The following is a 21,214-nucleotide window of genomic DNA, read 5'->3' as shown; positions in this document are numbered from 1 at the left end:
GAGCAAGACTTTTTTTTATAGGGAAGAAATGTCATCTGAGGAGGAGTTAGCATTTAAAAATATTTCTTCCTTTAAGAGGTCACTTTCACAGGAACTTACTCCCACTTAGTAATTTAGAAATGCATGATTGCAATCATCATAAATGTTCACTGAAAATATTCAAGAAATAACTCTGACCACAGTTGGTAGACTGCATGATAGATGCGCCAGGGGAATAGAAGCCTCTTCTGGAGAGTTTCACACTAGATTACATAGAAAGGCGAGTTAGGATGACGTTCCCATCTGTAACCTCTCATCTATAACCTTCCTCTCACCTATAACCTCTTCCTTGTGCCTCATAAAGGATATTGGTCCCAACTGGTTTACTGATCCTAAACAACGGATAGGTCTATCTTCTCCTGTTTCTACTATACGTAATTCAGAACTTATATCTTTCTATTTGGATATTCCATTAGCTTCTTAAAGGCACTCTCTGCCTCCAGGCCTTTCTCCATTTAAGGTATTCTCTGCAGGACAGCTAGAATAGTCTTTCTAAAATACAAATATGATCATATCTCTTTCCTGCTTTAGACTCTAAACTGACTCCTCAAGTCCTGCAGAATAAAGTTCGAGTCTTTAGCATGACTTAAAATCACCCTCATCCTACTTCCTCAGGCTTATCTCCAATCAATCTGATCCACATGCCCAACCTCTACGTATGTGACTGTTCCAGAGGCTTGCATCGCTGCAGAGAGGCCACCGCTCTTTTTCTTTGCATACAATGTTTTTGCTCATTCTACTTTAGACTTAATTGTAATTTTTTTTTAAAGATTTTATTTATTTATTTGACAGAGATAGAGACAGCCAGTGAGAGAGGGAACACAGCAGCAGGAGTGGGAGAGGAAGAAGCAGGCTCATAGCAGAGGAGCCTGATGTGGGGCTCGATCCCAGAATGCAGGGATCACGCCCTGAGCCGAAGGCAGACGCTTAACCGCTGTGCCACCAAGGCGCCCCAAATTGTAATTTTTAATACACATTATTATCATGTCCTGGATTAATCATGCAAACCACACTACAAGTTTGTCCCTGCTTTTCCCCTCGTGGCAAACTGTGCAATTTACAGAGGCGAACAGATTCAATAATTAGTATTTCTGCGGCTTCTCATTCTTTCTTTACCCATCTGTCTTGCTAGCTAGGTATCACTCTTCTGATTTAAAAAATTTAGACATTATCTCAAAATACTACTATGGAAAGTTAGAATTTAGCTTCCTTGGCATCTTTCTGCAAGATTGGTTTACCCTCTGTATTGGGTAAAAGCCTTATTTCCTCCTCAGTTTCTCCTGGTAATGTCCAGCTCCCAGACCGTGGTGCTTCTCCAGGAGATAACCAGTCATTCGCCCTGGAATCTTGGGCCCTTTCCTTGGCTGCCAGCAGCACAGTTAGGCCAACTAACACAATGCTCAACATTTCTGGCTCTTGTTACCACATCTGGACTCAGATGAAGCTCTAATCCTGTGAATGTGAAATTCAGCTTCCCAGTGGCTGTTGGAGAAGCCAGATAACCCAACTCAGAAATAGGGGAGAATTATATCTGTGGATAAATTTGACCAATGAGAGGCCAACATGTAACACATGACCTTTATTGCTTAGCATTCTTTTTGCCTTGCTTAATTTACTCTTATCTCTCCTTGACCTGGATTTGTACCTCCTCAATAAAGTCTCAGTATTCAAATCCTTTTATCAGATCCTATTTTTTCAAGAGTATTCAGGTTAAGATGCTTTCCCTCCTTAGTGTGTGTGTGTGTGTGTGTGTGTAGAACTTTTGGTTAATTCAATAATCAGAATTTAAATTGTCATGACTCTATAAATGCTACATATCCCAGCAAACCCAGCAAGTATGATTTTACTTTTCTCCTCCCAAAGCTTTCTGTTTTTTCTGGAGTTTAAAATTGCATAGATTGTTGTTGTTCACTTAATTTCCTATGTCGATTTACAAATCTCCCCAAAGCATCGAAGTGCCCTTAATACGAACGAAAGTGTTAGGTAATCCAGCAGTTCTGTCTTTGAGAGTCCTACTGTAGCCTTGCGTTCTCTAGTTCCAATTTGAACTGGCTGACGCTTAGACCTGATATCCCACACTATTCTCTGAATTCTCTTCATGTATTTCTTCTTTATATTTTGTATTTCCTGGATCTCATGCCTCACTTTTTCTTGGTTTATAACCTCATGTTAGAAAACACATCCTCCAGTAGCTTCCTGAAAAAAGGTACATGGGGGGTAATTTATTTTAAAATCTTAAATGCCTGAGATGTGTGGGTCTTATTTTATTAATAAGTTACCAAGAGTCATTTTGTAACCTGAGGTTCTTAGATTTTAAGAAATTTTCTTGAATTATTTCTTTGATAGATTTATGCTTCTGTTTTTTGGTTATTTCATTTATCAGTAAATGTCTTTGTGATATTCTTGAATTCTTTTAAGTTCTTGGATTATAACAGTGCACAGAAAGACAAAAAATCCTATCCTTATGAAGCATATATTCTAATGGTAAAGATAGATAAGTTAAATAAGTAAAATAAAAAGTAATGTTAGATAATAATAAATGCTAAGGAAAAGAAAAAAAAAAAGGCCGGGGAGGAAGTTATGATATGGAGTGTGTATGTGAGATTTGAGATTTTAGATATGGGTCCAGGAAAGGCCTCACTGCGAGAGTGAGGTTTCAGTTAAGATGACAGGGATTAAGGAGTTAGCTAGGTAGACCTCTGGGGGAAAAGCCTTTTAGGTAAAAAAAATATCAAGTTTGAAGTACAGATGTATTTAAGGAATAGTAAAAAAAGCCAGGGTGACCAAAATAAAGGAAGCGAATGGGAGAGTGGGAAGGAATGAGGTTAAGGGCAGTTAGGGCCCAAATTATGCAAGGCCTTGTAGGTAGGAAAGGGACCGTTGACGGGTTGTGAGCAAAAGAATAACATGATCTAACATAGGTCTTAAAGGAATCATTTTGGCTGGTATGGTGAAAGAGTTTGAAAGAGGGCAAAAGTAGAACAAAGATATCATTCAGGAGGCTGCTGCAGGAAATCAAGAGAGAAGTATCAGTGTTTTGTGCCAGGGCAGTGGCAGTGAGGATTGTGAGATGTGGTTGAATTCTTTATATGTTTTGAAGGTAGAAGTGTCATGATTTGCTGACAGACCATATCTGAGGTGTGAGATAAAAAGGAAGGAAGATGACTCAGGATTTTGGCATGAGCCTAAAAAAAGAAGTTGCCAAAAACTGAAAAGGGAAAAAGTACAGGAGGAGAAGCTTGTTTCTAATCTTTATTTCTAGGGAGAGGGAGGAAAGTGTAAGTTAGAAGTTTGGAATTGGGTGTTGGAAGTATGAGATGTCTGTTACATATCCAAATAAAGATGTAAATTGTGAGTTTGACATTTAGGTCTGTATGTTGAGGTGAGTTATGTGGGCTGAGATATAGATGTGGAAGCCTCCAGCATATAGGGGGTCCGTATGACCATGGGACAGGAAGTGATAGCCCAGAGAGGGGGTGTAGATATACACTCACTAGAGAAGAGGAGATCTCAGGATGGAGTCTGGAGGCACTGCCCACATTTAGAGATGAGGTTGATGAGTAAGAAACAGCAGGAAAGCCTGAGAGGAAGTGGCCTAGGTGTAAGAGGAACGCAGGTATATGTGGAGTTCCACAAGCAAAAGAACGTTTTCCAGAAGGAGGGAATCATTTACTCTGTCAGGTGCTGCTCGTAAGTGAGATGAGGACTAAGAAATGAATTCCTTTTTGGTGATCTTGATGAGAATAGATGTTGGGGAAGTGGTAAGGTAAAAATTCGGCTGGAGTGGGCTCACAGAGAGAGGAGGGAAGGCATGACAATTAGTGGGTGTAGACAACTTTCTTAAGAAGCTTTCCCAAAAAGGCAAGAAGAGAAGTAAGATGTATCCTCTCATGAAGATGACGCCAAAGGTGAAGAAAGAAATCCCTGCCCCTCCTAAAGCTGAAGCCGAAGCAAAGGCTTTGAAGGTTAATAAAGTGGTGCTGAAAGGTGTCCACAGTCACAAAATAGAGATCCACGTGTCACCTACCTTCCAAAGGCCCAAGACACTGCATCTCTGAAGGTAGCCCAAATATCCTTGAAAGAGCACCCCCAGGAGAAACAAACTTGACCACTATGTTATCATCAAGTTCCCCTGAGTCAGCCACGAAGAAAAGAGAAGACAACAACACACTTGTGTTCATTGTGGATGTCAAGGCCAGCAAGCACCGGATCAAACAGACTGGGAAGAAGCTCTATGACATTGATGTGGCCAAGGTCAACACCCTAAGCAGGTGTGATGGAGAGATGAAGGTGTATGTTCAACCGGCTCCTTACTATGATGCTTTGGGTGTTGCCAGCAAAACTGGGATCATCTAAACTGAGTCCAGCTGGCTAAATCTAAATCTAAATTTTTTTCACCCCCCCCCAAAATAAAAGGAAAAAAAGAAAAAAAGAAAGAAGATGGTAGCTGGAACTCCACTATGTATTTTGGAAACAAAGATTATTCAGATGTTGAATATCCTGTATTGATTCTCTTATTTTCTTTCTTGAATTTTCCATTTTTCAATTCTTTATCTTCCTGTTCTTACTTGGGAGAGTCTTTGATTTTCTCTTAAAACCCTCTGTTGATTTTTTTTCTACTATCATTTTCATTTCAAGAGCTCTTCTTTATTTTTGGACTGTTCATTTGTCACATGAATTGTGAGCTCTGTTTGTTCGTGTTCTTTGTTTATCAAAAGTTCTGTTGAAGCTATGAGAATTAAAGTAACAAAGCTTTTCAATTTTGGTGTAATTAGCTTTTCTCTCTTTTTACTAAAGTTATTGAAAATTATATCATACAAAATGATATAAAGGATAATACAACAAAATCCTTGGGCTTAAAATATAACTTTTTTTTTTTTAGTTTCCCAGTTTTGTTTTATAAGTATAGTCTCATCCCATCTCCTAAAGTTATTTGTTAAAGTTCTTTTTCCCCTCAAAGCCTTTTCCTGCTCACAGTATTGATCTTTATTTTTTCCAAGTCCAATCCGATCTCCTGCTTTGTTTGTTTGTTTGTTTGCTTTGGTCTGTCTTGCATATTAGGGCTTCGTCAAATATTTGGAGATCCTTGCCCATCCATGTATAGTTAAGAGTGGGGCTCTAAAAGGCTCATTAGCAGGTCCGTGTGCCAGGGCAGCACTGGCTGGCTGGCTGCTTTCAGTAGAGCTAGACCCCAGCTCTTTCCTTGTAGACTTCCAATGTCTATATCTAGAGGTCTCCTCCCCTAGATATTCTGTTTTTCCAGAAGAGAATCTAGCAGCTTTCTGCTTAGAGGAGATAACTGCAGACTTAGGAATGCGGTTCAAGAAGCCTCACTGTCCAGGACAAAGATTTTCACTTAATCTCCCATTTCCTATATGGCATTTTGCTCCTGACCTTAGCTGTGTTTGGTGTTTGAGTGAATAGTCTCTCAGGTTCGGCTTTTTCTGGGAGTAAAGCTCTTGTCTTCTGTCCAGAGTTGCAAAGGTATAGTTCTCTGGCTGTTTAGAAGGGATGGGAGACCTTGAAAAGCTCCAGATAGGTTTTTAACCAGCCTTAGTCTTGGCTCCATTCTGAATATTGGCTCCCAGAGGCTCACCAGTGCCTGAGTACTTTTGGTGCCCTATGGACCAAATCCACTCAACTCACACTGGGATGCCCCCTCTGTGGGCAATAGATTTCAGCCTTCTTCCCTCAGCTCAGCCACTTACTGGCTCTATAGCTTCTGCCCGTCTCCCACTTCCTCACCAATTCTCTTTCTTCCGTTGGTTTTACATTTGGGTGTTAAATATTTACATTATGTAATTTTAAAGGGGTTACTCAGAGATAAGTAAGTATATTCCGTGCTCCATATTGACCTGTGACACCACTTACTACTCATATTACTGATCAGTCAGATGTGACCTTCTCCAAGAAGACACCTCTAGACTGAGAGATCCAATTCCCCCTTGTAGCTCTGACACCACTCATGGTGAGTTTCCTACGTTTCCATTGCTTTGTCTTTTTCCAGGACTATAAGCTCTAGGACGGCAAGGGCAATGATTTCTTTGTCTTTGGAGCTCCAAAGCCCAGTACAGTGTTGAATGAACAGATGTCTGCAGAATTTGCCAAGTTAGTCTTTTTACAGATATTTAGTATGGGTTACAAGGGCACAGGTACAAGGGTACAACAGTGGTTAAGTAAAATTTTATCACAGAAAAATGGTTTTCCTATTTCATAGCTCTGTGAAGCTAAGTAAATTATTCACCCTCTTTGGGCCTCATTTCCGTAGAATTGTAATAGTAATACTGCCCACTACATAGGGTTTATTGGGTTAAGGGGAACTAAGTGCTTTAACATATGTAGATCACTTAGCCAAGTGTCTGTCTCATTATAAACACTCAATTCACTATTATTATTTTAATTTAAAAAATAATTTGGGGGTATGTTTTTAGAGATGTTACAAGATTTGCCTTTTTTTGTTGTTGTTCCATGGAATTGCCATAACCAATGAATGTTTTTGATAAAATATTAAGAGTTAGGCCAGGGGAGGCAAGAACTTATATTTGAGACCCAGGAAAGAGAAAACCTACCTGGGGCTTGGGTCTGGCCTCTGGAGTGAACTACTTTTGATCTGTTCTTCCTCAAACTCTAGGAAGATGAGGCTCCTCTCTTTCTTTCTATCTCAGGACACTGGGAGGCTTCACTTTTCTTCCTACTGGAGATTAGTCTGAAGAAGGTAGGTATTTCCCGTGTGTGATTCAAGCTTAGCTTGTTTGGGAAAAAAAAAGAAGAAGGAAAATCAGAAAGAATAGTAATTTTAAAAAAGACATTGAGTAAGTTAAGGTGTGGAACAAAGGTTTTCAAGCTACATCAAGCACGGGATTTTCATTATTTTAAACTCTTCAGAGTTTAGAGGGAAAGAGGGGCAGAGATCATGGCATTGACTAATAAGAAAATGTACATAATCCCTGGATGTTGAAAATTTGTAAGACTTTTAAGCATGTTAATTGCTTTGACGCTTAAAGTAAACCATGGAACAGTATTGGTGGAAAAGAATGGAAACTAACTTAAGTGTTGAAATTGGGTAATTTATTTATTCATTTAATTTTTTGGTGGGGTACTAGAAACTGAGACTATACTGGTACATAAAATACACATGGTTCCTACTATCACTGAGCCTAGAGACTAATGGAGAAATAGTCTTTAAGTAAAACTCTAAATATATAAGTGTAAATTATTGGGCATTTGAGAGATATTATCAGGGATTGGGGGCGTTGGTAATGTAGATTAAGGTATGAGAAGACTTTTCTTATGAAAGACTAGTTACGCTGAGATATAATGGTTGAATAGAAGTTATCCGTATGAACACTGAAGGGAAGAACATTCCAGAACACAAGAGGAAGGAACTGTTTGGTGAGTTTGGCCACCACAGAGTACTGTCAGGGTGGTGTTTGTTATCATGACAGGGTGGTAGAGTCTGTGGCTGCAAAAGCCAGTGAGGATGAAAAATAGGCACATCTTTGAGAAGCATATTAAGGACATTTATATTATATATCTCAGGGCTATGAGGAGCCATTGAATGACCTTAGCCAAGGAATAATCCTATTTAGGTTTAGTAAAAGATGACATTGGCTACTGTGAGGAGAAGTGTCTGGAGAGAGGCAGGCGTAGCCTCGTGACAACAGGTAGGGAGCTCACACGTTGGTATTGCAGGCTACTGTGTTAGCAGTGGGAACAGAGAAAAGGGGTTGCATTTGACATTCATTTTTGCGGGAAATCAGCTGGGTTCCTTGACCAAACAGATGTGGGAAAATGAGGGAGAGGGAGCGTCATAGACGACTTTTGGATTTCTGAGGGCAACTGGGAAGAAGAGGAAGTTTGAGAAAAGTATCAAGAGTTAGGGAAGAAACACAGCATAATATAATTATTAAGAGCAGTTAATAAATACAGATGATCCCTCATTTAGGATGCTTTGACTTACGATGTTTTAACTTTACATTGTTGTGAAAGCAGTACGCATTCAGTAGAAACTCTGCATCGAATTTTGAGTTTTGCTCTTTTCCCAAGCCAGTGACATGCAGTGAGGTACCCTCTGGTGATGCTGGGCAGCGGCAAGAGCCACAGGTCCCGGCAAGCCATGCGATCTCGAGGATGAACAACAACTAGACTTACAACTGTTCTGTACCCATACACCCATTCTGTTTCTCACTTTCAGTACAGCATTCAACCCATTACGTGAGATAGTCAACACCTCATAATAAATTAGGCTTCGTGTTGGATGATTTCGCCCAACTATAGGTTCACGTTAAGTGCTCTGAACATGGTTAAGGCAGGTGGGGCTAAGCTAGGACCTTCTTTAGGTTGGGTGTACAGGATGCACTTCCGACTTATGATATTTTCAACTTACGATGGGTTTATCAGGATGTAACCCTATGGTGAATCAAGGAAGATTTGAAATTAATTTTTTTCCTGTCAACCAATCCTTCAAGTTCTGGATCATGTCTTGTCTTCATGAAAATTTCTCTGACCACCTGAAGCACAAGTCAGTTGGCTATATCTCCTCTCATCTTCCAGAGCACTCGTTACTCACCTGAAGTAACATGCTGCCTCTTGCACATGCTGTCCTTTATCCTGCTGACCTTCATATGTTATGCTCTTCTCTTTATACCCAGATTTGAAACTCAGTGGCGGGGGACCTGTTCTTATAATCTTTTGGATTCTCAAAATCATTTATTAGCATTTGTGCATAGTAGGTTCTCAATAGAGATTTTTTTGACTACTTCATAACTGGAAATATTATCATTTTGAGAGAAATTTTGAAAAGGACATGTTAGTGATTTTTTTCTCCCATATTCTGTTCAGAGAGAAAAAAATTGAACATGTGTATATCTAATTTCTGAAATATCCTTGTGAGGATGGCCAATAACTGTAGAATTATTTATGGTGGCTATAGTTTATTGTAATATAGAAGTTTAATAAAGAGAGATTGAGGGAATAGAATGTATTTGTTTTTTAAGTCTCTGAATTCATCGTTCCCGTCATGAATTAGAGGTGCCGGTTGCATTCGGAAAAACACGGTGATGGTGGGAATGGTGGGGGGAGGGGATGGGAATGAGGTGAGGAGGGGAGACGAGAGAAGACATACTGAAATACACACAAAATGTGTGTCTGTATAATACATGAAAAATGTTGCAACCTCAGAAGCCCGAAGAGCTCTCTCAAATGATTCCCATAATGGTACAAGTCACACCCACTAACTTCTGTGAGGCAGGGCACGCTGACCTTGTTGGCTCTTTGACAGACTTCTCCAACCGCTCCGTCGTCTCAGACTGCTTGTAAAGCGGCCCCTTACAACTTCCTCTGTCCACCATCCTTTGGAGTCTTTAAGTGAGGGCGGGGACGGATGGTCACTGCTGCGGCTTATTATCAGCTCCTGCTGCTATTATTCACCAAAGCGTGCTCCTTGCTCATGTGAGCATTTACGTGGAAATAAGAGACATTAACTGAACATCTCACGTAGGGCAGGATTTGGGGTAGGCTGCTCTGAAGATGCAGATATGAAAAGGAACCAAAAAATGCATGATCTCAAGAACATGCAGTGCAAGGTCAAGTGTGTACACGGGCCTGCAGCTTTCACTAGGATAATAGAGATCTTTTTTTTCTATAGGAGGCCTGACTACTGGTATTTAAGACTGTAGCAATCAGGGCTAGCTGCTTTACTTCTCCGTGTTGTTAACTGTGTGATCTTGAGCAAGATACTTAATGTCTCTAAGCTTTCTTTGCATTAGTTCCAGCATGAAGACAGTAATACCTTCATCCTCGGGTTGTTGTAATAATTAAATGAGATAACAGAGTCAAAGCTTCTGGCACACATACTGTACATGGTGAGTGCTTACTACACCATATACATGCATACAAACGCGAAGATCTCTCCCACTTGTCCAACAAATGCTCGCGTATTCATTTGCAGCGCTGGTCTTCCCTTTGCAGAGACAAAGCTGATGATAATGATCTATTTCCTAGGCTGAGTCAGACAAGTTGGACCAAGGACCCACTGTTTCTTCACAACCCAAGCAGCACCCTTCCATGGGTTAGCCTTCCACCCACTCCACCCTTCCCTCTCCCTCCTAATTGCTTCCCACCCGCCCTCGCAGGACTTTCCCTTTCTCCCACTCCAAATAATTATGCAAGACTCAGGTTGCTCTTGAGAATACATACTTATAAGAACAAAATTCAGATTAAATACCTGGTTATTTCAAAGCGTGAAATGAGGCAACTTGTCTCTCACTTTATCCGTGAGTCAAGAAATTTATAGGCATGAGTATTAATATAATCTTCACTAATTTGAAATAAACTTGATAAGTTGTTCCCTGTTTCTTGGCTTCAGGTCCCTTGTTCGTAGAACAGCTGGTTGCGAAACGAGAAGGTAGGGCCGCCTCTGATGACCGGAGCTGTGCTATGGTGAACAGCACCGGGAAGGCGTCTGGCGAAGAGACCACTGTCAGAGAAATCAAGAGATCCAGACTCTTGATTTTAGATTGGACATTAAAGTACAGGAAGAAAAGTAAAGAACTGACTTTTCCAAAATATTCTGCCACTAATCCATCTTATACTGGAAATGTTTTCTGGCTTTCTCATTTGGTCTAGAGACAGAGAGGAGTAAAAGAATGACCTGAGAAAGGAATGGGAGGAAGGAGTATCAGAAATCCAGGGTGTTTGTGTTGGGGATGGGGTGGTCGGAGTAACCATCAACCCTAGGACTTTGCTCATATAGGCACAAAAGTTTGTTGTCTTCCTTGTTCGTCCCCAAGAAAGATAATTTCCCAAAGTTAAAGGATAAACGCTATATTTAATGATTCACTAGATGTATTGTACAAGAGTTTATCCAACACTTGCTGAATAGATTTATATTTTCAGCTAACATTATATTTTTGGGTGGTAATTTTTCATAAGGCAGTAATTTTATAATTTGTGTAAGGGATAGAGAAGAATTATGATCTCTAAGATGAGACTAGAATACCACTCCCAAGACTTTCCTCTCTTCAGTCTATCTTCCCCACACAAATTTAGTGTAAATTACTCAATGTAATTTCAACACCACTATACTGTCATCCCACTCATTTAAAAAGAAGTACCGACTTTTCATTACTATCACTGTGACAGGTTTAACATATTTTCTTACCTGCAGAAACTAGAGAAAGCATTTCTGACCATTAAAAATAAAGCCATCCATCCAGAATTTAGCTTTTCTCTAAAATGCTACTCATTAGGCAATCCTCATTTGCGGGGAGGGAAATAAAAGGATTATGTGACAGAGAGTGACCGCTTAGAGAAGGGAGGCGGGAGAAACTCTACATTCAATGTTCAGGGAAGCCTGTCTACGTAGGGACATCATATATGAGCTGAGAACAGAACGGTAACAATGACAAGCCCAACAATAATGATCTATAATTACTGAGCACTTCATTATATCCTAGCCATTTACATACATTAATTCACTGTGTCTGGGGATTCATGCTCCCAACTCTCTGCCTTAAAAACTCTCTGCTCTTGTGGTTAAGCTCTATGAAGAGCTGGAGAAAACCATTTCAGAAAAAGGAGTGGCGGGTGGAAAGTCTGTAAGCTGGTTTGAAGCCAGGGATGTTGAAGAATGGGAAGAAGTCTCGGGTGGCTTGTGTAGAATGAGCTGGGGAAAAATGTCATCTATTGGAAACCACAGTAAAGAATTTTGATTTTATACTTTATTCTTCAAACTTGTTATCTCATTCACTATTTTAGGAATTTGAAGGTTAATTTGCTTTTAATCTGCACTCTACGCAATAATCCTGAGAATATCAGGAGAACAGACACAAGATAGTTTTTAAAAAATCAAGTGTTTTATCCTCAATATTATATAGATAATTATTGAGTGTGACAGAATTTAGCTAACAAATATTTCTGCTCCTTAAAACATACGGTTCACCAGATCGAATAATATCATCCACCATAGTCCAAACCAGGCATATTGACCACTGTGGCAGGTTGTTTCTATTACGTTCATTGCCCTCTTAAGACATCCAAGAAAGTATAAATATTTAACAACTTTGAGCAATTTGAGCAATCAGAGTTTGCTCTGCAATTAAAAATGCAATAGCAAAGAGAGAAAAGTCTTTCTAACAGAATACAAACCCAAATCTAGATACATATAGCATTCTTGTCTACAAACTTCTTTCTTGGAAACCAGGCATGTCTTCAACAGCATTGTTTCAGTTTAGGTTTGTCTTTTAACACAGTCATTGTTTCGTGATCTGAGCTGTCTTCCCTAGCATTTCATCTCACTAGGAAATTGGCTTCTGGGTTTGATCACGCTTAACAAGTAATGTCCACCATGTAAGAAAGGACAAAACTCTTTGTTGCTACTGAGGAAGTTAACATTCTCAAATACCACGATGGGTAGAAATAGAAATGACTTTTATTTTCCTGTGCAGAATGAGAGAGCTAAGTTCTTTTAGGATGATGGAGTGGATATTTTGGAAGTTCCAAATCTTACAAGAATCCTCTTTGACAGGAAGAGACAAAAGCAAAAATTAAAAAGAGGGAGTAGCCCAATACTTAGGGTATTCTGAACACGTGAAGAAAAGGCTGACCCATGAGGTTGGTGAGGATTGTTTTAGGTCAGTTACTAAGGAAAGCTTGATTCCGATGTAGCTATTAAGTGTTTATTATTTGAGTCCAGAAATGGATGGGAGTGGGTAAAAGGGGATGTTCCCTCAGTAGGTTGATGTTTTTGGCAACAGTACAACTGATGTTGCAAGAAGGGAAACAGTCTCAAGATGAAAATCTCTTACAGGTTGGCGTTTGCCCAAAACTGTAATGTTGACAGGGAAGTGTGGGCACACCCAAAAACATCCTGATTAAATTGCAGGTGTTGTGCAAAACCAAGTGGGAAGAGCAAGTATTTTATAACTAGTAAGCAGATTCTGGCAGTTGCCTTGTATACAGTGTGAGTTGATAAAATCTCGAAGCACAAGGTAATTGTTTGATATTTCTGTTGTAAAACAGAGTTTCGCTCAGAGACTCATACACTACTTGATTTGGAAAAGACTTTTCAGATCATCTCTGCTAGTGGAATTTTTTTTTTTTTTAGCAGAAATAATTCCTTTCAAATAAAATCTTAAATTGAACTTCACTATATAAAAACAGATGGCATTTTATTAGTAAAAATGACTTTATAAGTTTAAACTGAATATATTTATTCTTTATATAGTGACTAAATGAAGCTAAAGGAGTTGTTTTGATTAACACAAGAACGCGGAGTCAGAGTTACTGGGGGCACTCATGATTTTGTGAAATCCTTACCATCTCACTTAGTTTAGCGTTTTTGTGTGTTTGTATATGATTAAAATATCTTGATTTGCACAGAAAACTAGTTGCAAATGGGAGGTAATCTCTGGATTTCCTTGTAGGAGAACTCTTTATCCTGAGGTCCATTCAAAAATGAGTCAAACTGGAAATACAAGTTAATACATTGGTGGTTTCCAATGTGCTGACATCTGGCTTATAACTCCTTGGAGTGTTCTAAATATTATGATATTTAAAATGTTTCCAAACTCCTTAAAATGCAAATTGAGTCCAGTATCTGTTGGGCCCTTTCCACCCAGGGCTCCAAAGTGCTTGTGGTGGCGTGGTAATTACTCCAGGCTTCTCCTGAACTGAAGTGTGTACACTCCAGCAAAATAAACAAGCTTAACAGTGTTAAATAAAATAATTTCTATTCTAGCTGGGAAACGTCACAGTTGAAACTAGACTTGAGGCCTCCTGACTCCTTTCCTGCTTAATTTTCCTGGACAGTGAATTCAACACACCACAGCCATGGTTCACTGACTGTCAGTTTTATTAATTCAGCTCTTCATTAGGCATGCCTCATGGGCACCCATGCCATCTTTTTAATAGCTGTTTCACAGTTAGATTGAAAGATCCTTGCCCAAGGAGCTAAACCATGTATCTCTCTGTAGCCACTAGTAGAGTGTGTGTATAGTAGGATAGCAGTGAGATACTGATCATGCCTTAAAGAAATATACAAACTTATTTTCATATAACCATCTAGGATTGACCATTTACTTGATTTTGAAGTGTTTTGTTGATGTTTCAAGCTCTTCCATTTTCAGCGCATAGATGGATCCATCCACATTTTTTGTTTAAAATTTCATGAAAAAATGTTATGTACTGGTAGTGAAGTAAAAGGATATATATTGAAGAGCCTCTATGTCCCTAGAGCTGGTATAATTCCGGGCAGGCAATGGTGAGTCTTTGATGCAACTATTTCACATGTTGGAAATACAAGCAGTGGTTCAGTAGAAATCATCCTGCCAAATGAGTAGCCATCATTGCTGAATTTGACATTAAAATGGGCTTTTAATTAGGATGATTGGTATTTTCTCTTTCTCTTACTTGGATGGTAGCATTCAAACACTGAAATATCATTAGGTCTGGTTTTATGTTGTGGGAAGATTAAAATTCCTTCTTCAGAAATATCCTGGCTTTGCCTCATAATATCTCATGTCCCACTCCTAATGGGAGAGTTATTAGCCATCCAAGTAAAATACTTATTTAGCTCTTTAATTTTCATAACAAGATTTCAATCTTATTTTTTTCTAAAGTGTTAGATTGAACTGTATAAATTAGATGTTTTGTAAATAAAAAAATGGTCGAAAATTCGCAGTTTCATGTGGTTCCGCCTAGTGTATGAATTTGACTGAAATCGACAAGTTGCTTGCTACCCCAACTCTCATCAAAGGCTCTATGGATAAAAGTGATAATGATAGAGGTTTGATTTAAAGCCCAGGCCAACAAACTTTTTCTGAAAGGGCCACATAGTAAATATTTTAGGCTCTGAGGACTGACCATACAGTATGCAGCAACTACTCAACTCTCTTGTTGTAGCATGAAAGCAGCCACAGACATAAGCAAATGAATGGCTGTGGCTGTGTTCAAATAAAACTTTATTTATAAGAATAGGCAGTGGGTCGAATTTGGCTGCAATCTGTAGTGTGCTCACCCCTGGCTTAAAGGACAGAGAAATATATCCTTGGATCATGTTGTCTTGGTATGAATTGTGAACGAATTGCCTTTGCAGAGTAACCTTGTGGTGGTTGCCTCTGGGCTTTTGTGGGGGAAGACACTGAGAAACAACCTTGTGAAATTCTTTATTACATTTGCTCCGTGAATATTACCCAGAAATATTACTTGTACGATGAACCCGTACTCTACCTAAAGTATTTCTCCTGGCGTTGAGATCGAGATAATGATTTGCGTCTTTCCCTGCATTTAGGTAACGATTCCTTTTTTCCCTGGTTTTTGTGATAATAAAAACTCTGACTCTGTCCCTTTTTGGCTTTTGCTACCAGGAATATCAACACCAAATCCAAATTTCATCCACAGCCACTATGTGGCCATTTATGTCTATAGAGGTGAGACTCCCTTCTTTCTCATCACTGGCCTTGTTTGACTATGTGTTCAAACGGAATTTTCCTTGACTTTAGAAATTTTGAATTGTAACCCACTCTTCTCTCGTGTGCTTCTTTGTTGTAAACAGACTCAAATTCTTGCGGATCCTGTTTGAGAGTAAATATACAGAGTGGGTACATGGCACATTTTCATATCTGAAGATCAATTTCCTGCAAACTTTTGGTATCTAAGGTGCTCAAGTATAGACTACCGAGTTATTTTAACCCAACAAATAACTTATGAATATACTCCTGCCCTCAAGGAGTTTATAGTTGGAGGGGGGAGACATACATATAAATAATGACAAAGCTACAAGATAATTGTCATAATGGCGGTTCCTGTACCCTGCAGCTTGGAGCATGAGTTTTTAAGGAATGACGCTATTGCATCATCTTCCTCCTTGGCATGGTGAGGCCAAATATGCAAAAACAAATCTTTTGTGAATAGTCATTACTTCTTACAGAAAATCTTAAAAGCATATAAGCAAGATGATGTTTGATGGTTTGCTTTCCTGTATTAATAAGCTCAAAACACTCTTCTACAATTAATTCAGAACTTAAGATCTACATTTTAGAAAAACATGAATTTCAACCAAGATTTATTTTGTACTTGTTAAAGCCATCAGTTTCTTATACCTAAATTAATCCCTGAGCATTTCAAGGATTTGAGTTTATATTACCGTCCACCAGCTTTTTTCACCAGGAAAGAAAGCCAGTGTTATTTCATACACACGTGCAAGGTTAGGCTGGGTGATTAAAAATTCATAAACACTATTTTAATGACATTAAAGTGACTCATAACACAAGGAAAAAAATGTTATTTATAATTATTCTGCCTCAGTAAATTAAGCTATTATAATTGTTTCTTTAATTTCATATGCAAAATATTTCAACAGTTAAAATCAGTTTATATTGTTTGTGTTTAAGCAATTAAACATAAGATTTTTTTCCACCAAGCCATACATTTTTATATTTACAATTTTAATATCTAAAATTTATTCACTCAGCAAATATTTATTGAGCCCTTTTTACGTGCCATGATCTGTCCAATATGCAGGAGATACCTTAGTGAGCAAGATATATAAGGTTCTAGATGTCAAAAAAGGCTGCATCCTCATGGGAAAAGACAGATTATAAACATAGGGAAAAATTCTATTTATTTATTTATTTATTTATTTATTTACCAGAGAGAGAGAAAGAACACAAAGAGGGGGAGTGGCAGAGGGAGAAGCAGGCGCCCCGCTGAGCAGGGAGCCTGATGAGGGGCTTGATCCCAGGACCCTGGGATAATGACCTGAGCTGAAGGCAGATGCTTAACAGCTGAGCCACCCAGGCACCCCCAGAGACAAATTCTTAAAAGGACATATTTAAATGGTGATTACAGTTATTATAGAAATAGAACATGGAAATGAGACAATGAGAAACTGTTGGAGGGTGGTGGTGGGTGGTAATCTCTGAAGGTTTCCGTAAGAAATGGTGAGAAGAAGCCAGCCAAGTAGAAACCGAGCAGGGGATAGCAATTATTTAGTTTATTTGAAATTCCCTATGGTTAGGAAATAAAATTATTCACAAAATTTTAATAACAATATTGCAAAAGAAATCTAATTATATGTATTTTTTACCCTCTTTGTTCTTACCTATAATGGGAAAGATATCTTTTAAAAAATCATCGTCAAACCACATAGAATGATTGTATAATCAGTTTGGTGTCTTGCAGGTGCTTCACTGTGAAGTCCTAAGCCTGTTCCTTTGGAGACTACCACGAGTTTCACTTATTTTCTCCCAGGATGGAGCTTGAGGCAAAGGGCTTCATGGCCCTGAGCTTCTGGAATGCCACCAGAATGGATTAAGGACTATGGATGTATGTGGAGGGTTGGAGGGTAGTTTAAAGATCAGATAAGAAATAGGGAGGCAGATTGTGGGAAATGAGGCTCCCATTCAACTCATGGGAAGCTACTGACTGAAAGATGATACCATATAAAAAGTCGACATTAGAAGTTGCCCTATCCTTTTTCTATAAGTTTGTTCATGATCAGCTAACAGAATGAGAATGTTCTCTATCTGGTAATGGACAATACTTGCATGGCTGTCCAGATCCAGTGGTGTGCCATTGAGAATTTGAACATACATATAGTTAAAAATACTAAAATTCCTTTAAATTTTCTTTCTTAGAATGAATGACCAGAATTGAGATTTCTAGGTCAATAGCTATTGATTATGTTTGTGGTTCTTAATATATGACTACGCTGTTTTCAGATAGGCTATCCTGTACCAATACACTTAGCCCTCCCTGAGCGTCATCTAAGGCTTATGTTGCCAGATTGGTATTTAAAATACAATTTAAATTCTTGCCTGTAAGCACTGAATTGGAGACTGATTATTTAACTGGCCATCTGCGAAGTCTGGATAAAAGCACATGCTGAACCCCTTCATGGATGGTCTAGTCTAAAAGCCACAATAGAGCATGTAGCTTCCTTCTGGGGGCAGCCCTCTCTGCATATGTGGCTACTGGACCAGCCTAGGGGTCCTGTATCTTCCCTGTAAATAGATCCCTAGCTTCTAGGTATCACTGGTGGCCACTCTCTGGAAAGCTCCTTTCTACTGTCACTCCCACTCATTGCCTAAGTCCTTGGTTATTTCCTTGGTGACTGCAGAAGAAACTCTTCACTTAAGAGAGTATCAATTATCTATTGCTATGAGTTACCCAGAAACTCAGTGACTTGAAACAAACAAAAGCATTTATTTAATTCATGAGTTCATGGGCCAGTGGTTTAATATGGTTGCTTATTCTGGTCTCTATTAAACTTGCTCACATGTGACAGTTGGTTGGCCATTAGCTGTGGGTGATTGAGCAACTGGGCCACTTCCGTTCTCTAGCAGATTTTCATAGGTCTGTTTTCCCTGCAAGGAAAATGTATACAACGTAAGGGGAACTTAGTAAGAATTTTGGTGGCTGGGAGAGTTGTAACCTGGCATTGAGGCCTCTGTGTGGTTGATAAACAATTGATGTCTGTGTTTCAAGGGGATCTTTTCATATAGTCCATTAAAAGTCTAGACCCTGGAGTCAGAGTCCCTGCATTCAAATAATAGCTCCACTAGTTGCTAACTGTGTGTCCCGGGCCACATTATTTAACCCTTCTGTGCTTTAGTTTCATCACTTGTTGTTTAGGGATAATACTCCATTCTACCATATTGGGCTGTTGTGAAGTTTCAATTAATGAATATATGTAATTCGTCCCCATAAAAACGTTAAGAAGCTTTTATCTCTAAAATATTCTTCCTCTAGGTCACTTGGTTTCCTCAGAGATCTGACTACTGGGAAACTCAACTCCATCTCTGTTGATTTCAGCAGGATCCTTCAACTTGCTGCTTTTGATGTCCCTCCAGGGCTCGCTCTGCTGGGTGGCTCTCCTCATTCAGACATTCTCTTGTGTGGAGTCCTTTTCAAGGTGCCCACGGCCAGTTTCTCCTCACAGAGTCACGTCTGTGCCCTGTCACAGTACTCTGGGAAGCTCGTGTCTGGCCCTCCTGTCAGTGAAAATACAGTGTTCTTTCTTTGTTCTATCATTAAGCAGACCATTCTAGCTGGCCTATTTTTCTTTCCCTTTTCCAGGAGAGCCACCTAAGACTGTGACTTTTTCTCTTTAATCTTTGTGCTAAGCCTGATCCCAGAGCAAGTCAAAGATACCAGGTGAAGACGGTGGAGGAGATGGAGTGAGGGAAAGAGAAGAGCCAGGCCAGGTGCCAGGTCTTCTGTACAGGCTCCGCAGCCCAATTCAGGCCTAAGCTGGGAAGAGGAGACAAACTTTATATGGGATCAAAGTTTGGATCTTTGATGTCACACTGCATTGGACTTTAAAACTATATTTCAGGGGCGCCTGGGTGGCACAGCTGTTAAGCGTCTGCCTTCGGCTCAGGGCGTGATCCTGGCGTGATGGGATCGAGCCCCACATCAGGCTCCTCCGCTATGAGCCTGCTTCTTCCTCTCCCACTCCCCCTGCTTGTGTTCCCTCTCTCGCTGGCTGTCTCTGTCTCTGTCGAATAAATAAATAAAATCTTTAAAAAAAAAAAAACTGTATTTCAGGGGTGCCTGGGTGGCTCAGGTGTCTGCCTTCAGCTCAGGTCATGATCCCAGGGTCCTGGGATCGAGCCCGGCATTGGGCTCCCTGCTTAGTGGGGAGCCGGCTTCTCCCTCTTCTTCTGAATCTCCCCTTTGCTCATGCTCTTGCTCTCTCTCTCTTTTTCTCTCAAATGAATAAATTAAAAATCTTAAAAAAAATAAGTATTTCAGTTCCTACTACAGGTAGGCTTCATATGCAAAAATACACCTATTTAACAAAACAAGCTTAAAAGCTAATAGGGAAAAGACACACTCATGCTCACCAGGCCTAACGCTATGTCACAAGAGCAAATTTATCACCCCTCCCCCAATTCTCCCACTCTAGTCTCTTCAACTGATTCCTTAGTCACTTCTCACATAGTAATGATGGGGGATCTGGTTTCAATCCACAACTTTTGGAAATCCTTTAGCATACATAACCATGGTAGCCATTGGAATTGTTTTGGATGAATTGAGTTGTTGTACTGTTAGTTGAAACTGGGATAACATGGAAAGTTGCATTTTAAACTCTTGTTTCATGTATATGCTGGCGTTTTTTGTTTCATTTTGCATGTTGACTTCTGCATCAATATTGCACAACTGCATTATTTTAAATGTTGCAACCGCATTTTTTTCTAAAATTTCTAACCGTTCTGTGTATTCCTCCATGTGTAAAGTATGTGTGTTTCACCCATTACCAAAGGATTGTATGCACATGTTAAAAACTTAAATAAAAACTTACAAATGAAAGAATTAAACAAACACATTACTCATTTGATTATCTAAATCTTATGGCATTTTCACTTTGGACTCCAAATGGCTGGTGGGAGAAAAGATGTCTTCCAGTGAAAAGCAGCAATTCCCTGGGGCACCTGGGTGGTTCAGTTGGTTAAGCATCCGGATCTTGATTTCTGCTCAGGTCATGATCTCAGGGTCCTGGGATCCAGCGCTGCATTGGGCTCCGCTCAGGAGGGAGTCTGCTTGAAGAGTCTCTCCCTCTGCCCCTCCCCCCACTCATTCTCTCTCTCTTTCTCTCTCTCAAATAAATAAATATTTAAAAAGATAAATACAAAATATAAAAACAACAGTCTCCTGCCAAGCCCGACCGTACAAACACAGTCTCAGTTCTAGAAGGAATTATTGTGAACTCTGAAACTAGTCTGTTTTTAATTTTATTTATGGTTTAGTAGCATATCTGTGATTAAAATGTTTATATGACTAGCCTTTGGTTTATCAATTTTAAACGTCTATGTACAATCTGCTATGGCAGTTACATCAGTCTCTCACTTTCCTTTTCCCATCCCGATATAGTTAGATTATTTTTTAACTCCTCTATTTGTGATTTTATAACTTTGAATAATGTATCTTAACATTTGGAACTTATTCTATTAATTCCTGAGTTTTGAATTTGAAAGATGAAGGTATTAGTCTTTCTATTCTTGCTTTCATTTCCTCTCACCCTTCACCTCCTAGCTTCAGTCATGGGTAGTTTTTACATTGTCAAGATATATTGATAATACTTGTTTATTATTTTGTGACCATAATTGAACTGTTAGTACACTGTAGGTGGGAGGTGTTGAAACTTCAAATGCTGTGAAGACCAGGTAGGTAT

General features: G+C 39.3%; 1 pseudogene; it reads left to right on the top strand.

Annotated features, from left to right (window-relative positions):
- Positions 1–3,889: 3,889 nt before the first annotated feature.
- Positions 3,890–4,421, top strand: LOC121104350 (annotated as a pseudogene).
- Positions 4,422–21,214: the final 16,793 nt, after the last annotated feature.

Source organism: Ursus maritimus, unplaced genomic scaffold (genome assembly GCF_017311325.1).
Source record: "Ursus maritimus isolate PB19 unplaced genomic scaffold, ASM1731132v1 scaffold_21, whole genome shotgun sequence".
NCBI classification, from domain to species: domain Eukaryota; kingdom Metazoa; phylum Chordata; class Mammalia; order Carnivora; family Ursidae; genus Ursus; species Ursus maritimus.
This window is presented reverse-complemented; position numbering and strand designations above follow the sequence as displayed.